The sequence below is a fragment of the Jaculus jaculus genome, chromosome 10 (genome assembly GCF_020740685.1).
Source record: "Jaculus jaculus isolate mJacJac1 chromosome 10, mJacJac1.mat.Y.cur, whole genome shotgun sequence".
Taxonomy (NCBI): domain Eukaryota; kingdom Metazoa; phylum Chordata; class Mammalia; order Rodentia; family Dipodidae; genus Jaculus; species Jaculus jaculus.
The window spans coordinates 40,233,593-40,248,269 of record NC_059111.1 but is presented as its reverse complement, the minus strand read 5'-3'; the positions used below and the strand labels follow the sequence as shown (position 1 = coordinate 40,248,269).

Genomic DNA, 14,677 nt, shown 5'->3' with positions numbered 1-14,677 from the left:
TATACCCCGTGATTGATGGTAGCTTGATATTGGAGAGTGGGCTTGTGTTTGGGTATGGTTCTGACTTGTTTCCCAGCTCCAGCTATGGGTCTAGTACCCCTGAGTGGATCAGTTAGCCAAATCAAGAGCAGTTGGTTCCTCAACATGGCTGTGTGCCACTATTGCACTTGTGTGGGCATCGCATCAGGTTATTTGTTGCTAATTAGGTTAGACAATGAGTTGCTTGGACAGATCTTGGTCATTTCCCCCAGTTGCCTATGTAGCACCTTCTGGCACTAGACACGCTGACTGTCTGGGGACTGACTCTCTCCTGGCTTCCAGCCATGTCATTCCATTTTATGTGTCAGCTGCGTATGGAGTCTTTTGATCAGAGAAACATACAAGGTTTCCCAAAACAATGACAGACTTCTGTCAGAGTACTTGATGACTCACCAAAGGCCAGTGGTAAGACCCTATTGCTGAAGACTCCAACATACCTCAAAAGGGGCCCACCTGAAACTAAGGATAATTGGTGAAACAAGCAAGGGTGATGTTTTCCTGTGAACCAGATACCAGCACAAAGGGGAAGGAGACCAACGCAGAGAAAAATCAACTCCTACCAAATCAGAAAGCCAGAGCCTCAGAGGCCCCCAACACCTCAGCACTGAAGCAGACCAAAAATGAACCCAACATGGCTCAGGGAAATTTTGTGGAAGAGGGGGCAGAAAGAATGTCAGAGTCACATGTTGGGCTAACTCCACAATGCACAACTCATTTACATCAACAAGGAGGGTCCAATGGGAGGGGGTAGATCATAGATGAGCCTAAACAATGGTACCAAACTGCCTGTATTTTCTGAAAAGAAAACTAATAAATTAAATTAAAAAAAATAAAATAAAATAAAAAATTAAAAAAAATTTTTTTTGTAATTTCATGAGGTACTAGTGGCTGATACATGGTTTTATTTATTGAGCAACTGGGGCTATATTCAGAACGTCTTTGCCAAGACCAATATGTTGAAGAGTTTCTAGGACTTCCAGCCAAAATGGTGACCACCTAACTGTGTTGCACATCCCTGGAAAAGAAAGGTAAGGCTTTAAGGGTTCACTGGGTCTTTTAGGGACAGGAATCTCTAATAGATTGCCAGTGGGAGGGCACAGAGGGAAAAAAAAAAGGAATTGCTAATTCCTTCACTCACAGGTAGCCCACCAGTCCCAAAACACCCCCAAGAAGCTGCCGTACCCACAGTCCCAGCTTCAGGATAATTCCACACTTACTGTAGGGAAGGGGACCCAGGCCAACGTAGTTCCACTTTCCTTACTGTGCAGGGGCAATAACCCTGCTACCCCCACCCATGCGTGACCTTGGGCAGACTCTGCCCACTGGCCTGCTGGAGCTCAGTCACTATTTGCCAGCCACATGTTCACTGCTGATACCCATTTGTGCAAGTTTAGCCTGCTCTCTTTGTCCATTTGCCACTTTACTGCTCAGGCCACTGTCCATTCACACATGAGCTCAGGCCCATTCCACCTGACCACGTGAGGTCAGGCTCACTCTTCCTATCTGCCTGCGCCAGCTCAGGTTCCAGCCCCACCCAGTCTCTCACACTGGCTGACTGCCACTGTCCTGTTTCAGGAGAGCTCAGGCTGCTTCTGGGTCCCAGTGTTCTGCCACCCACAACTTTAGGCTGCTTTGGTGCTTCAGTGTCCCTCATAGTGTGAGCGCATGCAGCTTTGGCACATCACCTCATGAGAGCTCAGGCATCTTTGGCACCCCTGCCATGCAGAGCTCAGGCTGCTTGACATCTGCCTCAGACTGCTTCAGCTTCCCACTATGCTTGAGCTCAGGCTGATCCACCTACCTACATGTTACCTCAAGACTTCTCAGCCCATCTGCTTGCCTGGCTAGCCCAGACCAGCTCCCCCAATAGGCACCATTTCCACCACCCATGGAGACCACTGCGCTACTCTCCCTGCCCATACACCATGATGAGCAGACCACAGTGCACAAGAAATAACATGAAAAATAAAATGCAAGAAAATACAGTTAGATCACTACAATGAACATCTCTCATCAAAACTGAAGAGTCATTAGGATCAGGACACCAAAATGAAGCTATGGTCAATGCAACCCTGACCAAGCTACTGGCAGAGCTTACAGAAAATCAACAAAGGACTGATGATCATGTGGATGTTGCCATCACTAGACTATGTATAATAGATAAGAAAATGTAAGGAATTCAAAGACAATTAAGAGATACGAAGGAGAGTGAAAAAAAAGAGGAACTCAAAAATTAGATGGCGATGCTAAACAAAGGCATAAAGAAATGCAAGGATGAATTCCAAGAAACATCAAGAAAATCAGAAAATTATGTGAAAAGGGAGCTTGACAGAGGGATGGAAACCAAACATAGAAAAGCAGTAGAAAAAGCAAACCTAGTTGAATAAGTCCAAAACTCTCTAGAAGCTGTCAAGAATACAGTCAGTGGTGTGGAGAATAGAAACTCCAATATGGAAGACAAGATGGGAGAAACAGATCAGGAGTGCAAAAGTTTCAATAAGGTCAAACATTTCTGTGAACAGTACATGAGGGAATTGTGGGACACCCTTAAAGGTCCTAACATCCAGATCATTGGAATACCATAAGGAGAAGAAATTCAGACCAAAGGCATGGAGAACTTATTTAACAAAATAACCCAAGAAAACTTTCCCACTCTCTCAAAAGAAAGATCTGTCACGATACAAGAAGCTAATAAAACTACAAACAGATTGGACCAAAGGAGAAACTCTCCAAGACGTATTGTCATTAAGACTCTAAACATTGAAACCAAGGAGAATATCCTAAAAGTAGCTAGGGAAAAATAGCACATCACTTTTAAAGGTAACCACATCAGAATTATTTCAGAATTCTCAATGGAAACCCTGAAAGCCAGAAGGACCTGGGATGAAACACTGAAAAGTCTAAGAACCTATGGCTTCCAACCCAAACTACTATACCCAGCAAAAGTATCCCTCTTAATAGATTGTGAAAGAAAAACTTTACATGACAAAATTAGCTTTATAAGTATATGAACACAAAACCAAACCTACAGAGAACATTTCAGTAAACTCTCTGCAGAGACAAATCAAATAATCAAACTCAAATGTTTACAAGAAGCAGATCACAATAACCAAACTCAAAGGCACAAAAAAAGTTCAAAGTCCATGAAAACACCTAACCACATATGCCAACAAAATATGGCAAGGATCAAATCAAACCTCACAGTCATTACCCTAAGTATTAGTTGCCTTAATTCACCCAGCAAGAGACACAAGCTAACAGGATGGATCAAAAAATTAGACCCCTCAATCTGTTGTCTTCAAGAAACCCACCTCACAACTAAAGACAGACACTTTCTCAGGGTGGAAGGGTGGAAAACAATATTCCAGGCACACAGGAATAAGAAACAAGCAGGCATAGCCATATTAATATCAGATAAAAACAGACTTCAAACTAAAAATAATAATAATAAAAAAAAGTATCAAGAGGATATTACAGTGCTTGCTTCGGCAGCACATATACTAAAATTGGAACGATACAGAGAAGATTAGCATGGCCCCTGCGCAAGGATGACACGCAAATTCATGAAGCATTCCATATTTTTTTCAATATAGTTATGGAAGTCCTAGCCCAAGCAATAAGACAGGAGAAGGAAATAAAAGGGATACAATTTGGAAAGGAAGAAGTTAAGTTAGCTCTATTCGCTGATGACATGATTGTATATGTAAGAAACCTGAGAGACTCCATCCCAAACCTCCTGAAGGTGATTAACTCCTATAGCAAAGTAGCAGGATACAAAATCAATGCACAAAAATCGGTAGCATTTCTGTATGCAAATGACAAAGACACAGAAAAAGAAATAAAGGACATAGTCCCATTTTCAATAGCAACAAAAAAAATAAAATACCTTCGAATAACGTTAACCAAGGAAGTAAAAGATCTATACAACGAAAATATAAAAACTCTCAAAAAAGAAATTGAGGAGGACTTGAGAAGATGGAAAGACCTCCCATGCTCCTGGATAGACAGAATTAACATTGTGAAGATGACAATCCTACCAAAGGCAATAAATAGATTTAACGCAATTCCAATTAAAATCCCTACAATGTTCTTCACAGAGATAGAAAAAATGATCTCAAATTTCATATGGAAAGGCAGAAGGCCTTGCATATCCAAACATATCCTCAGCAAAAGAAATACCTTTGGTGGCATCACCATACCTGATCTAAAGCTATATTACAAAGCCATAGTAATAAAAACAGCATGGTACTGGCATAAAAACAGGAGTATAGACCAATGGAATAGACTTGAGGACCCATGCACTACACTCAAATCCAAATGGATCAAAGACCTCAACATAAGACCAGAAACTTGAATACTACTGGAAGAAAATTTAGGAAGTATTTTCCATGATATAGGAATGGAAAAAGACTTCCTGAACAAAACCTCAGTGGCTCAAGTTCTTAAACAGTCACTCAACCAATTGGGTCATATGAAGCTGAAGAGTTTCTTCACAGACAAGCATATAATAAGCAAAGCCAATAGAATACCCACAGAATGGGAGAAAATATTTGCAGGTTATCCAACTGATAGAGGCCTTATCTCTAGACTCTACAAAGAACTCAAAAGTCTAAACAATAAGAAAACAAATACCCCACTCACAAAATGGGGCGCAGAGTTGAACAGGCAATTCACAGAGGAAGATACAAATGGCAAACACACACTTAAGATAATGTTCATCATCCCTAATCATCAGAGAAATGCAAATTAAAACAACTATGAGATTCCACCTTACCCCAATAAGGATAGCCAACATCAAAAAATCAAATGAAAATAAATGCTGGCGAGGATGTGGAGAAGCAGGGACACTCATTCACTGTTGGTGGGAATGCAGGTTGGTATAACCACTTTGGAAAGCAATATGGAGACTCCTGAAAAAGCTGACTATAGAAATACCAACAGACCCAGTTATACCCTTACTGGGCATCTACCCTAAAACCTTCAAACCACAGGCCAGAGAGATTTGCTCAACCATGTTTGTAGTGGCTCAATTCGTAATAGCTAAAAGCTGGAATCAACCCAGATGTCCATCATTAGAAGAATGGATAACAAAGATGTGGTATATCTACACAATGGAATTCTAAACAGCAGTAAGAAAAAAATGACATACAGAAATTTGAGGAAAAATGGTTGAACCTGGAACAGATCATTCTCAGCGAACTTACCCAATCACATAGTCTCACTCATCTACAACACCTAACGTGAATCTACCCAAGATACCTTACATACCCAGCAAGCACCTCATGAGATTACAAAATTTTTGTACAGCAACCAACACTGTGAAGAGAACAAAGAGTTAACCTACAGAATGGGAAAAAATATCTTTGCCATCTATATATCTGACAGAGGATTAATATCCAAAATATACAAAAGACCCAAAAAAAGCTAAATAATAAGAAATCAGGGGCTGGAGAGATGGCTTAGCAGTTAAGCGCTTGCCTGTGAAGCCTAAGGACCCTGGTTTGAGGCTTGATTCCCCAGTACCCATGTTAGCCAGATGCACAAGGGGGCGCACATGTCTGGAGTTCGTTTGCAGTGGCTGGAAGCCCTGGCACACCCATTCTCTATATGTCTCTTTCTGTCCCTCTCTCTGTCACAAATAAATTAAAATGAACAAAAAATATTAAAAAAAAAAAAGAAATCAAACAGCTATTAAAAATGGGCACATAAAATTCTAAAATATGATCTACATTTCTAGCCATCAGGTAAATGAAAATTAAAACTATTTTGAGATTCCATCTCCTGTCAGAATAGGTACAATCATGAAAACAAATGACAATGAATACTGGTGTGGTTGCGGGAAAATAGGAAGCTTTCTACACTGTTGGTGAGAATGCAATCAGCCATTATGGAAATCAGTGTAGAAGTTCCTGAGACAGCTAAAACTAGATTTACTCTATGACCCAGCTATACCACTCCTAGGCATATATACCAAGGATTTATTTCACTACCTTACAGATACTTGCTCAACCATTTTTTTGCCACTCTGTTCACAACAGCTACAAAATGGAACAAGCTTAGATGACCCTCAACTGATGAGTGAATAATGAAGATGTGGTACAATTATTCAATGGAGATATACTCAGTGGTAAAGAAGAATGAAATTTTGAAATTTGTAGGAAAATGGATGGATCTGGAAAGGATTATACTTAATGAGGTTACCCAGGTCTAGAAAGCCAAATATCACATGTTCTCTCTCATATGTGGATCTTAGGTACAAATTATTGGACTTCTATGTGAGTAGGAATAAAACTCAGCAGCAGAGGTCAGTAAGCTAGAAAGGGGATATAAACAGAATAGAAAGGGAGGGAGTTGTGACTTAATAGGATAGTATTGTATATATGTAAGTAGAAGAACACATTAATGGGGTTAAAAAGGCCTAAGTGAGGTCAGGGAAAGAGATTGAGTAAAGAAAAGGTGAAGAGAGGGCTAATCAAAACCTAAGAGGATATAAATAAGTCATATGGAAACCCACTTTTTTGGACAATGGAACATCTAGAAGCCATAGATTGTTACTAGAAAATTTTCAGTGCCAGGGATAGGATACCCTCCAGTGAATTGTTGGTCAGGGAGGTCACCAATGCCCCCAAAATGTTATGGGCTATTGCGAAGGCTCTTAGTTTCCCACTAGCAATAGATTGTAAGACCCTATTGCTGAAGACTCCACATACTTGGGTTGTGAGGTCACTGAGAAATGCTTCTGGAGCTGAGATGAAAACCTCCTCTGTGTAGACCAACTAACCGAAACCTGGAGAAATCATGCTCCATGCTGTTCAGTGGGAGAGAGAGAAATCACCAGTGGAGATACTCAACAGTGGACACTGCAAGCCAGGCCAAAAGAGCCAATGTGTGCAATAGTGGCATGTCTGTTATGGGGGAAGCCAACTTCTCTCTAATTGGAATGGAGGCCTGATCCATAGGAGGGAATGTGTGCTTAATTCTGAAAACCTACAACAGGGGTAGTCATGAGCCCTAGGTGTCTAACGTCTGCAGGTGTCTGACTAAATGTATGTACTATGCTCACCAAACTATCAGTAAATACTTCTCTTAATGTTCATACCCACATATTACTGCTACTCTCACTTTTGGTTAGAGAAGCTTCTCTTTTCAGATGGTGATGACCTCTGGCATGAGTCAAAAGGCACCAAGGTGCTGAAAAGAAGTGACAGAGGCGTGCTCAGCACTGAAATAAAGAAGGGTAGGATTCCTTACTATGCACTCCTCCAGACACAAAATGGCTTGTATATCCATGATCTCACAGTGCCTGACACTATCTACACAAGACCATCATAATAGGAGGAAAACATGATGACATCAAAATAAAAGAGAGATTGATTTAGAAGGAGAGAGGGGTGTGGTAGAAAGGGGAGTTGCAATGGGGAAAGTAGGGGCAGGGAGAGAATTACCATGGGTTATTGTATACAATTATGGAGGTTGTCAATAAAAAATGTAAAAAAAAAATCTATTCATGGTTCTCTCAGGAACTTCTACACTGATTTACACAATGAGTATACCAGATTACATTCCCACCAACAGTATAGAGTTTTCCTCTTTTTCTTCATTCGTGCCAATATTTATCATCATTTGATTTCTTAAAACAATGTTCTTTTTGTTCATTTTTTATTTATTTGAGAGAGACAGAGAGAGAGAAAGGCAAAGAGAGAGAGGGTGAGAGAGAGAGAGAGAGACAGACAGAGACAGAGACAGAGACAGAGACAGAGAATGGGCACTCCAGGGCCTCCAGCCACTGCAAATGAACTCCAGATGCATGCGCTCCATTGTGCATCTGGCTAATGTGGGTCCTGGGGAATCGAGCCTCAAACTGGTATCCTTAGGTTTCACAGGCAAGTGCTTAACTGCTAAGCCATTTCTCTATCATTTGATTTCTTTCTTTTTTTTTTTTCCCTTTGGTTTTTTGAGGTAGGGTCTCACTCTATCCAGGCTTACCTGGAATTCACTATGGAGTCTCAGGGTGGCCTTGAACTCACGGCAATCCTCCTACATCTACCTCCCAAGTGCTGGGATTAAAGGTGTGCGCCACCATGCCTGGCTTCATTTGGTTTCTTGATGACAGCCATTCTGACAGGAGTAAGATGGAATCTCAAAGTAGTTTTAATTTGCATTTGCCTGATGGTTAAGGATATAGAACATTTTTTGGATGTTCATAGGCCATCTGTATTTCTTCTTTTGAGAATCTCTACTTAGTTCTTTAGCCCACTTTTTTTTCAGTTTTTATTTTATTTTAAAGAGAGAAAGACAGAGAGAGGGAGGGAGGGAGGGAGGGAGGGAGAGAGAGAGAGAGGGCGGGGGAGGAGGTAGAGAAGTTCTCAGCCACTGAAATTGAACTCCAGATATTCGTGCCACCTAGTGGGCATGTGCAACTGTGCTTTTGCCTCACCTTTGTGTGTCTGGCTAACATGGGATCTAAAGAGTAGAACATGTGTCCTTAGGATTCACAGACAAATGCCTTTAACTACTAAGCCATTTCTGTAGCTCCTTAGCCATATTTTTAAAATTAGGTTGTTTGGTTTCTGATTATTTAGTTTTTTGAGTTCTTTGTATATCCTGAGTATTTATCCTCTGTCAGATGTATAGCTAGCAAAGATTTTTTCCCCCATTATGTAGGTTGCCTCTTTGCTCTATTCACAGTGTCCTTTGCTCTACATAAGTTTTATAATTTCATGAGATTCCAGTGGTTGATTAGTGATTTTATTTCCTAAGCAACTGGAATTATATTCAGAAACTCATTGCCTGTGTCAATATGTTGATGTGTTTCACCTATTTTTTTTCCTCTAGTAATTATAGTGGTTCGGGTCAGGAATTAAGGGCTTTGATACATTTGGACTTAATTCTTGTGCATGGAGAGAGATAAGGATCCATTTTCATCCTTCTGCAGATACATATCCAGTATTCCCAGCATAATATGCTGAAGAGGCTGTCTTTTCTCCAGTGAGTATTTTTGGCATTTTTGTCAAAGACCAGGTGGATGTTGTTGCCCAGACTTATATCTGGATCTTCTATTCTGTTCCATTTATCTATGTGTCTATTTTTGTTCCAGTACCATGCTGTTTTTGTTACTTTGGCTCTGTAATATAGGTTAAAATCAGGTATGGTGATACCACCAGCCTTATTTTTGTTGTTCAAAACTGTTTTGGATATTTGAGGGTTTGTTTTTTTTTTTTTAATTTTGAAATGAATTTTTGGGACTGCTGTTTTCTATTTCTGTGAAGAATGCCGTTGAAATTTTGATGGGGATTGCATTAAATGTGCAGATTGCTTTTGGTAATTTGACATTTTCACAATAGTGATTCTTCCAATCTAAGATCATGGGATGTTGTGGTGGTTTAATTAAGGTGTCCCCCATGAACATATGTGCTATAAATGTGAAGTTTCCAGCTGACAATAATTTGGGAATTGAATTCTCCTGGAGGTAGTGTATTGTTGGGGGTAGGCTAATGGATGTTATAGCCAATTTCCTCTTGCCAGCATTTGGCACACTCTTCTGTTGTTCTTGTCCACCTAATGTTGGACAGGCAGTGATGTCTACCCTATGCTTATGTCATCATTTGCCCATGCCATCATGGAGCTTATCCTCCATTCTGTAAGCCAAAATAAACCTTTTTCTCCCACAAGTGGTCCTTGGTTGAGTATTTTCTGCCAACAATGAGAATCTGCCTATAACAGATCTCTTTCCATTTCTAGTGTCTTTTGCAATTGCTGTTTTGAGTGTTTTAAAGTTTTCATTGTAGAGGTCCTTCAATTCCTTGGTTAGATTTATTCCAAGGTACTTTATTTTATTTGAGACAACTATGAATGGGAGTGATTCCCTAATTTCATCTTCAGCATGGTGGCCACTAATTTCTCTGTTTATTTTGTATCTTGCTATGTTGCTAAAAGTGTTTATCAGCTCTCACAGTTTTCTGATAGAGTCTTTATGGTCATTTATGTATAGCACCATATCATCTACAAATAATGATAATTTAATCCCTTTCTATTTTGTATCCCTTTTATTTTTATTTTCTTGCCTTATTGCTATAGCTAAGACTTCCAGTACTATATTAAGTAAAAGGGGGACAGTTGACACTCTTGTCTTGTTCCTAATTTTAGTGGAAAAGTTTCAAATATTTCTGAATTTAGTATTATGTTAGCTATAGGTTTGTCATAAATAGCCTTTATTATGTTTATTATTTTTATTATGTTTATTTATTTGAGAGTGACGGGGGGGGAAGCGGGGGGGAGTGAGGGGAGAGTGGGCGTGCCAGGGCTTCTAGCCACTGCAAATGAATTCCAGATGCATGCACCTCCTTGTGGCTAATGTGGGTCCTGGGGAATTGAGCCTCAAACCGGAGTCCTTAGGCTTCACAGGCAAGCGCTTAACTGCTAAGCCATTTCTCCAGCCCCTTTGTCTGGTTTTAGTATTGGGATGATGCTGTCTTCATAGAAAGAGTTTGGTAGTATTCCTTCTTTTTGTATTTTAGGGAAATGTTTGAGAAGCATTCCTGTTAATTCTTCCATGAAGATCTGTTAAACTTCACCAGTGAATCCATCAGGGCCTGGACTTTGTTTTAGTTGGAATTTTTTTTTTTTTTATTACTGTTTGGATCTCCATACTTGTTATAGGTCTATTTAAGTTGTTAATCTTATCTTGATTTAATTTTAGTAGGTCATATAAATCAAGGAACTCATCCATTTCTTTCAGATTTTCAAATTTAGTGGAGTATATGTTCTTATAGTATGTTCCTATCATTTTTTAAATTTCTCTGGTATCTGTTATGATGGTGCCTTTTTCATCTTTAATTTTATTTATGTCTCTTCACTATTTCTTTTGGTTAGACATGCAAAGGGTTTATCGATATTGTCTATCCTTTCAATGAACCAACTCTTTGTTTCATTGATTCTTTGGGTTGTTTTAAGGTTTTCTATTTCAATAATTTCTACCCTAATATTTATTATTTCTTCCCATTTTTGGTCTTCCTTGTTCTTCTTGTCCCAAGACCTTATGGTAAAGTTTTAAATTGTTTACTTGTTTTAAATTGTGTTAAATTGTTTACATTTCTAATTTCTTAACATAGTCACTTGAAGCTATAAATTTCCCTCTTAGAACTGCCTTCATTGTGCCCCAAAGATTTTGGTATGTTGTGTTCTTAGTATCATTTGATTTTATAATTTTTTCCCTTATTGATTCTGTCATTGATCCATTCACCATTTAGTAGTTATTGTTTAGTTTCCATGATTTTGTGTATGGCTTATCTTTTCTTACTGTTGATTTGTAGTTTAATTCCATTTGAGTTGAATAGAGTGCAAAGAATTATGTCAATTTTCCTGTATTTGTTAAATTTGCTCTGTGTCCTAATACATGGTCAATTTTGGAGAATGTTCCATGTGCTGCTGAAAAGAGTGTGTATTCTGTAGCATTTGGATGAAATGTTCTGTAGATATCTGTTAAGTCCATTTGTTTTATGACCTCATTTAATCCAGATGCACCTCTGTTTATTTTTTGCTGGGATGACCTGTCAATTGATGAGAATGGAGTGTTGAAGTCACCCATGACACCTATACTTGGTGATATCTGTGACCTTAGTTCTAATAGTGTTTGATGAAATTGTGAGCCCTCAAGTTAGGTGCATATATGTTTAGGATTGTAGTGTCCTCTGGTTGGAGTGTTACATTAATCAATATAAAGTGACCTTCCCTATCATTCCTAACTAATGTTAGTCTGAAATCTACCCTGTCAGATATTAGAATAGAGGCACCTGCTTGTTTTCTAGGCCCATTTGCTTAAAACACCATTTTTCAACCTTTCACCCTAAGATAGTATGCATCCTTTGTAGAAAACTGAGTTTCTTGGAGGCAACAAATTGCTTTTTAACCCAGTTTTCAAACCAGTGTCTTGATTGGGGCATTGAGGCCATTGATGTTAAGAGTTAGTATTGACAATTGTGTATTTATTTTTGCCATTTTTCTTGTTTTGTAGTTCTTCTGGTTTTACCTTTGCTCTCTTGTATTAACTAACATTTGACTATGGCCTATTTTTTCCAGGTTCCTTATGTGTGCATTTTTCTTTCTCTTCAGCATGGAGGATCCTTTCAGGTATTTTTTGTAGAGCTGGTTTTGTCTTCAATTATTCCTTTACCATGCTTTTGTTGTGGAATGTCCTTATTTCTCTATCTATTTAAATGGATAGCTTTTCATAATAAAATAACCTTGGTTGACACTTGTTACTTTTCAAGTTTGTGTTGAGTAATCTGCTGTTATCCTGATGGGCTTGCCTTTGTATGTGACTTGATTTTTCTCACAAACTGCTTTCAATATATTTTATTTGGTTTGTGTGTTTTGCAGTTTAATTATAATATGACAGTGTGAGTTTCTTTCCTGATTTTGTCTGTTTGGTGTTCTATCGGCTTCCTGTATCTGTACTGGCATCACTTTCCATATTTGGGGGAAGTTTTCTTCTATGGTTTTGTTGAAAATACGTGTTATGCCTTTGGAGTGAATTTCTTCTTTTTTTCTCCTCCAGAGTTTTCTATTTGACTTACTATCTTTTTTCATTTCTAGTATTTCTGATTGGTATTTTCTCAATATTTCTATTTCCTTACTCATATTTTGTATTGACCTACTTATTTCATTAAGTTGGTTTTCTGTGTTTTCTTGGGATTTCTTCAGGAGTTGGTATTCTTTGATGCCTTTGATTTTTTGAACATAGATATAATAATTTTAAAAAATCTGTTAGGCATTTCATCTAAAGCAGTCTCACTATTGGTCACTTCTTATGGATTTATAATTTTTCATAGGATTGTATTGTCTTGATTTTTGTGTTTCTTGTATTATAATATAGAGATTCTTGCATCTTGAGTTAATTTGATAGTTGGGGTTTTTAATTATTTGCAGTGCTCTTAGCCATGCAAATTTAACTTTATATATCTTCAGTATAGGAGTTTGAGGTGCCAGGTGTAGCCCTTATACTCCAAGAGAAACAGCAGAAGTGACACTAGGTGTTGAGTTTGCCTGCTATTAAAGTATTTTAGTAGACTGTGTGAATACTATTACTGGCAAATTTTAAAATTCAACTGAACAGTATAGACATTCAATCAAAACCAGCACAGAGTATTTATACAAGCATAGTGAGTAATCTAAACAGATAAACTAGTAAAGCTAAAGCCCCTAAGGGTCTGTGTTGCCCCACACCATTAATTCTGTCATCTAGGAGGTTGATATTTCTAGTCTGAAATGTGTTTGAAGTCAGCCTGGGGTAGTCAGACCCTGCCCTCAATAATGATAGAAGAAAAAGACAAAGGCCCCAAAATTCATGAAACACCAATGACAACAATAGTCAACACCAAAATACAGCTTATTTGAAAAGGGTAAAGCCTACAAAGAATATTTCATTCAAATGAAAAAGCATAATCTTTCCTGACATTTAAAGAGAGATACAGGCTTATGTATCTGGCTTTGTATAAGTAGGCCTGTTGCTTTTTGGGATGGCTTCCAGTTTCACCAATGCTGAGGGCCCACTTCGATCGCTCTTGGTTCTGGGTGGCCAGGGTTGAATGAGTTTTCCAGATGTTCATGGCTCTGATGGTTGGGGGATAGGAGACTTTGCAGGGTGCCTGGAGATGTACCAGGCTGCTCAACAGGACCTATTTGTATTCTCCTTTAGCTGCTGCTCAGCTGGTCCCTGCTGGCTTCCCTTTCAGGTTTCTTGCCTTTTCGAGGAGGCTAATATGAGTAGAAAATCCTCTCGGTTTATTTCTGTTCCCACTGCTCTGTGACACTGGCTGGGCAGGTTCATGGATCAGGCCTGCTGGTGCCTAGATGGAATTCTGGCCAATTTCTTCCTTTCTGAAAGAACTTGATCTCTCCTGCTTTTTTGCTGTAATTGATAATAATTTACATGCCTTCACTTTTCAGTAGAAGAGTGTATTTTACTGTGTTTCTGTTTATTTCCCTCCCTAGGCTTTTTTGGTGTGGTTAGTATGCTGTCATGTTACCCAGAAGGGATAAATAGATTTATCATATGACTCAGTGTGTTTTTTTTAAATTAATTATTTATTTTTTTTATTTGAGAGCGACAGACATAGAGAGAAAGACAGATAGAGGGAGAGAGAGAATGGGCGCGCCAGGGCTTCCAGCCTCTGCAAACGAACTCCAGACACGTGCGCCCCCTTGTGCATCTGGCTAACGTGGGACCTGGGGAACTGAGCCTTGAACCGGGGTCCTTAGGCTTCACAGGCAAGTGCTTAACCGCTAAGCCATCTCTCCAGCCCTCAGTGTGGTTTGATTCAGGTGTCCTCTATTAACTTAGGTGTTCTGAATGCTAGGTTCCAAGCTGATGAACATTTGGGAATTGACACCTCCTAGAGGCAGGGTATTGTTAGGGGTTGGGTTATGGGTATTATAGACAGTTTCTTCTTGCCAGTGTTTGGCACACTCTCCTGTTGCTATTGTACACCTGATGTTGGCCAGGAAGTGATGTCTACCCTCTGCTCATGCCATCATTTTCCTCTGCCATCATGGAGCTTCTCATCAAGTCTGCAAGCCAAATTAACCCTTTTCTCCCCCTACAAGCTGCTCTTGGACAGGTACTTTCTCCCAGCAATGT

At 39.2% G+C, this 14,677-nt stretch overlaps 1 non-coding gene across 1 annotated transcript; it reads left to right on the top strand.

The window, feature by feature from the left end:
• The first annotated feature begins 3,515 nt into the window (after positions 1 to 3,515).
• Positions 3,516 to 3,622, top strand: LOC123464154. Its single transcript, XR_006639395.1, has one exon. It is a non-coding gene; the product is annotated as a U6 spliceosomal RNA (small nuclear RNA).
• The last annotated feature ends 11,055 nt before the right edge of the window (positions 3,623 to 14,677 follow it).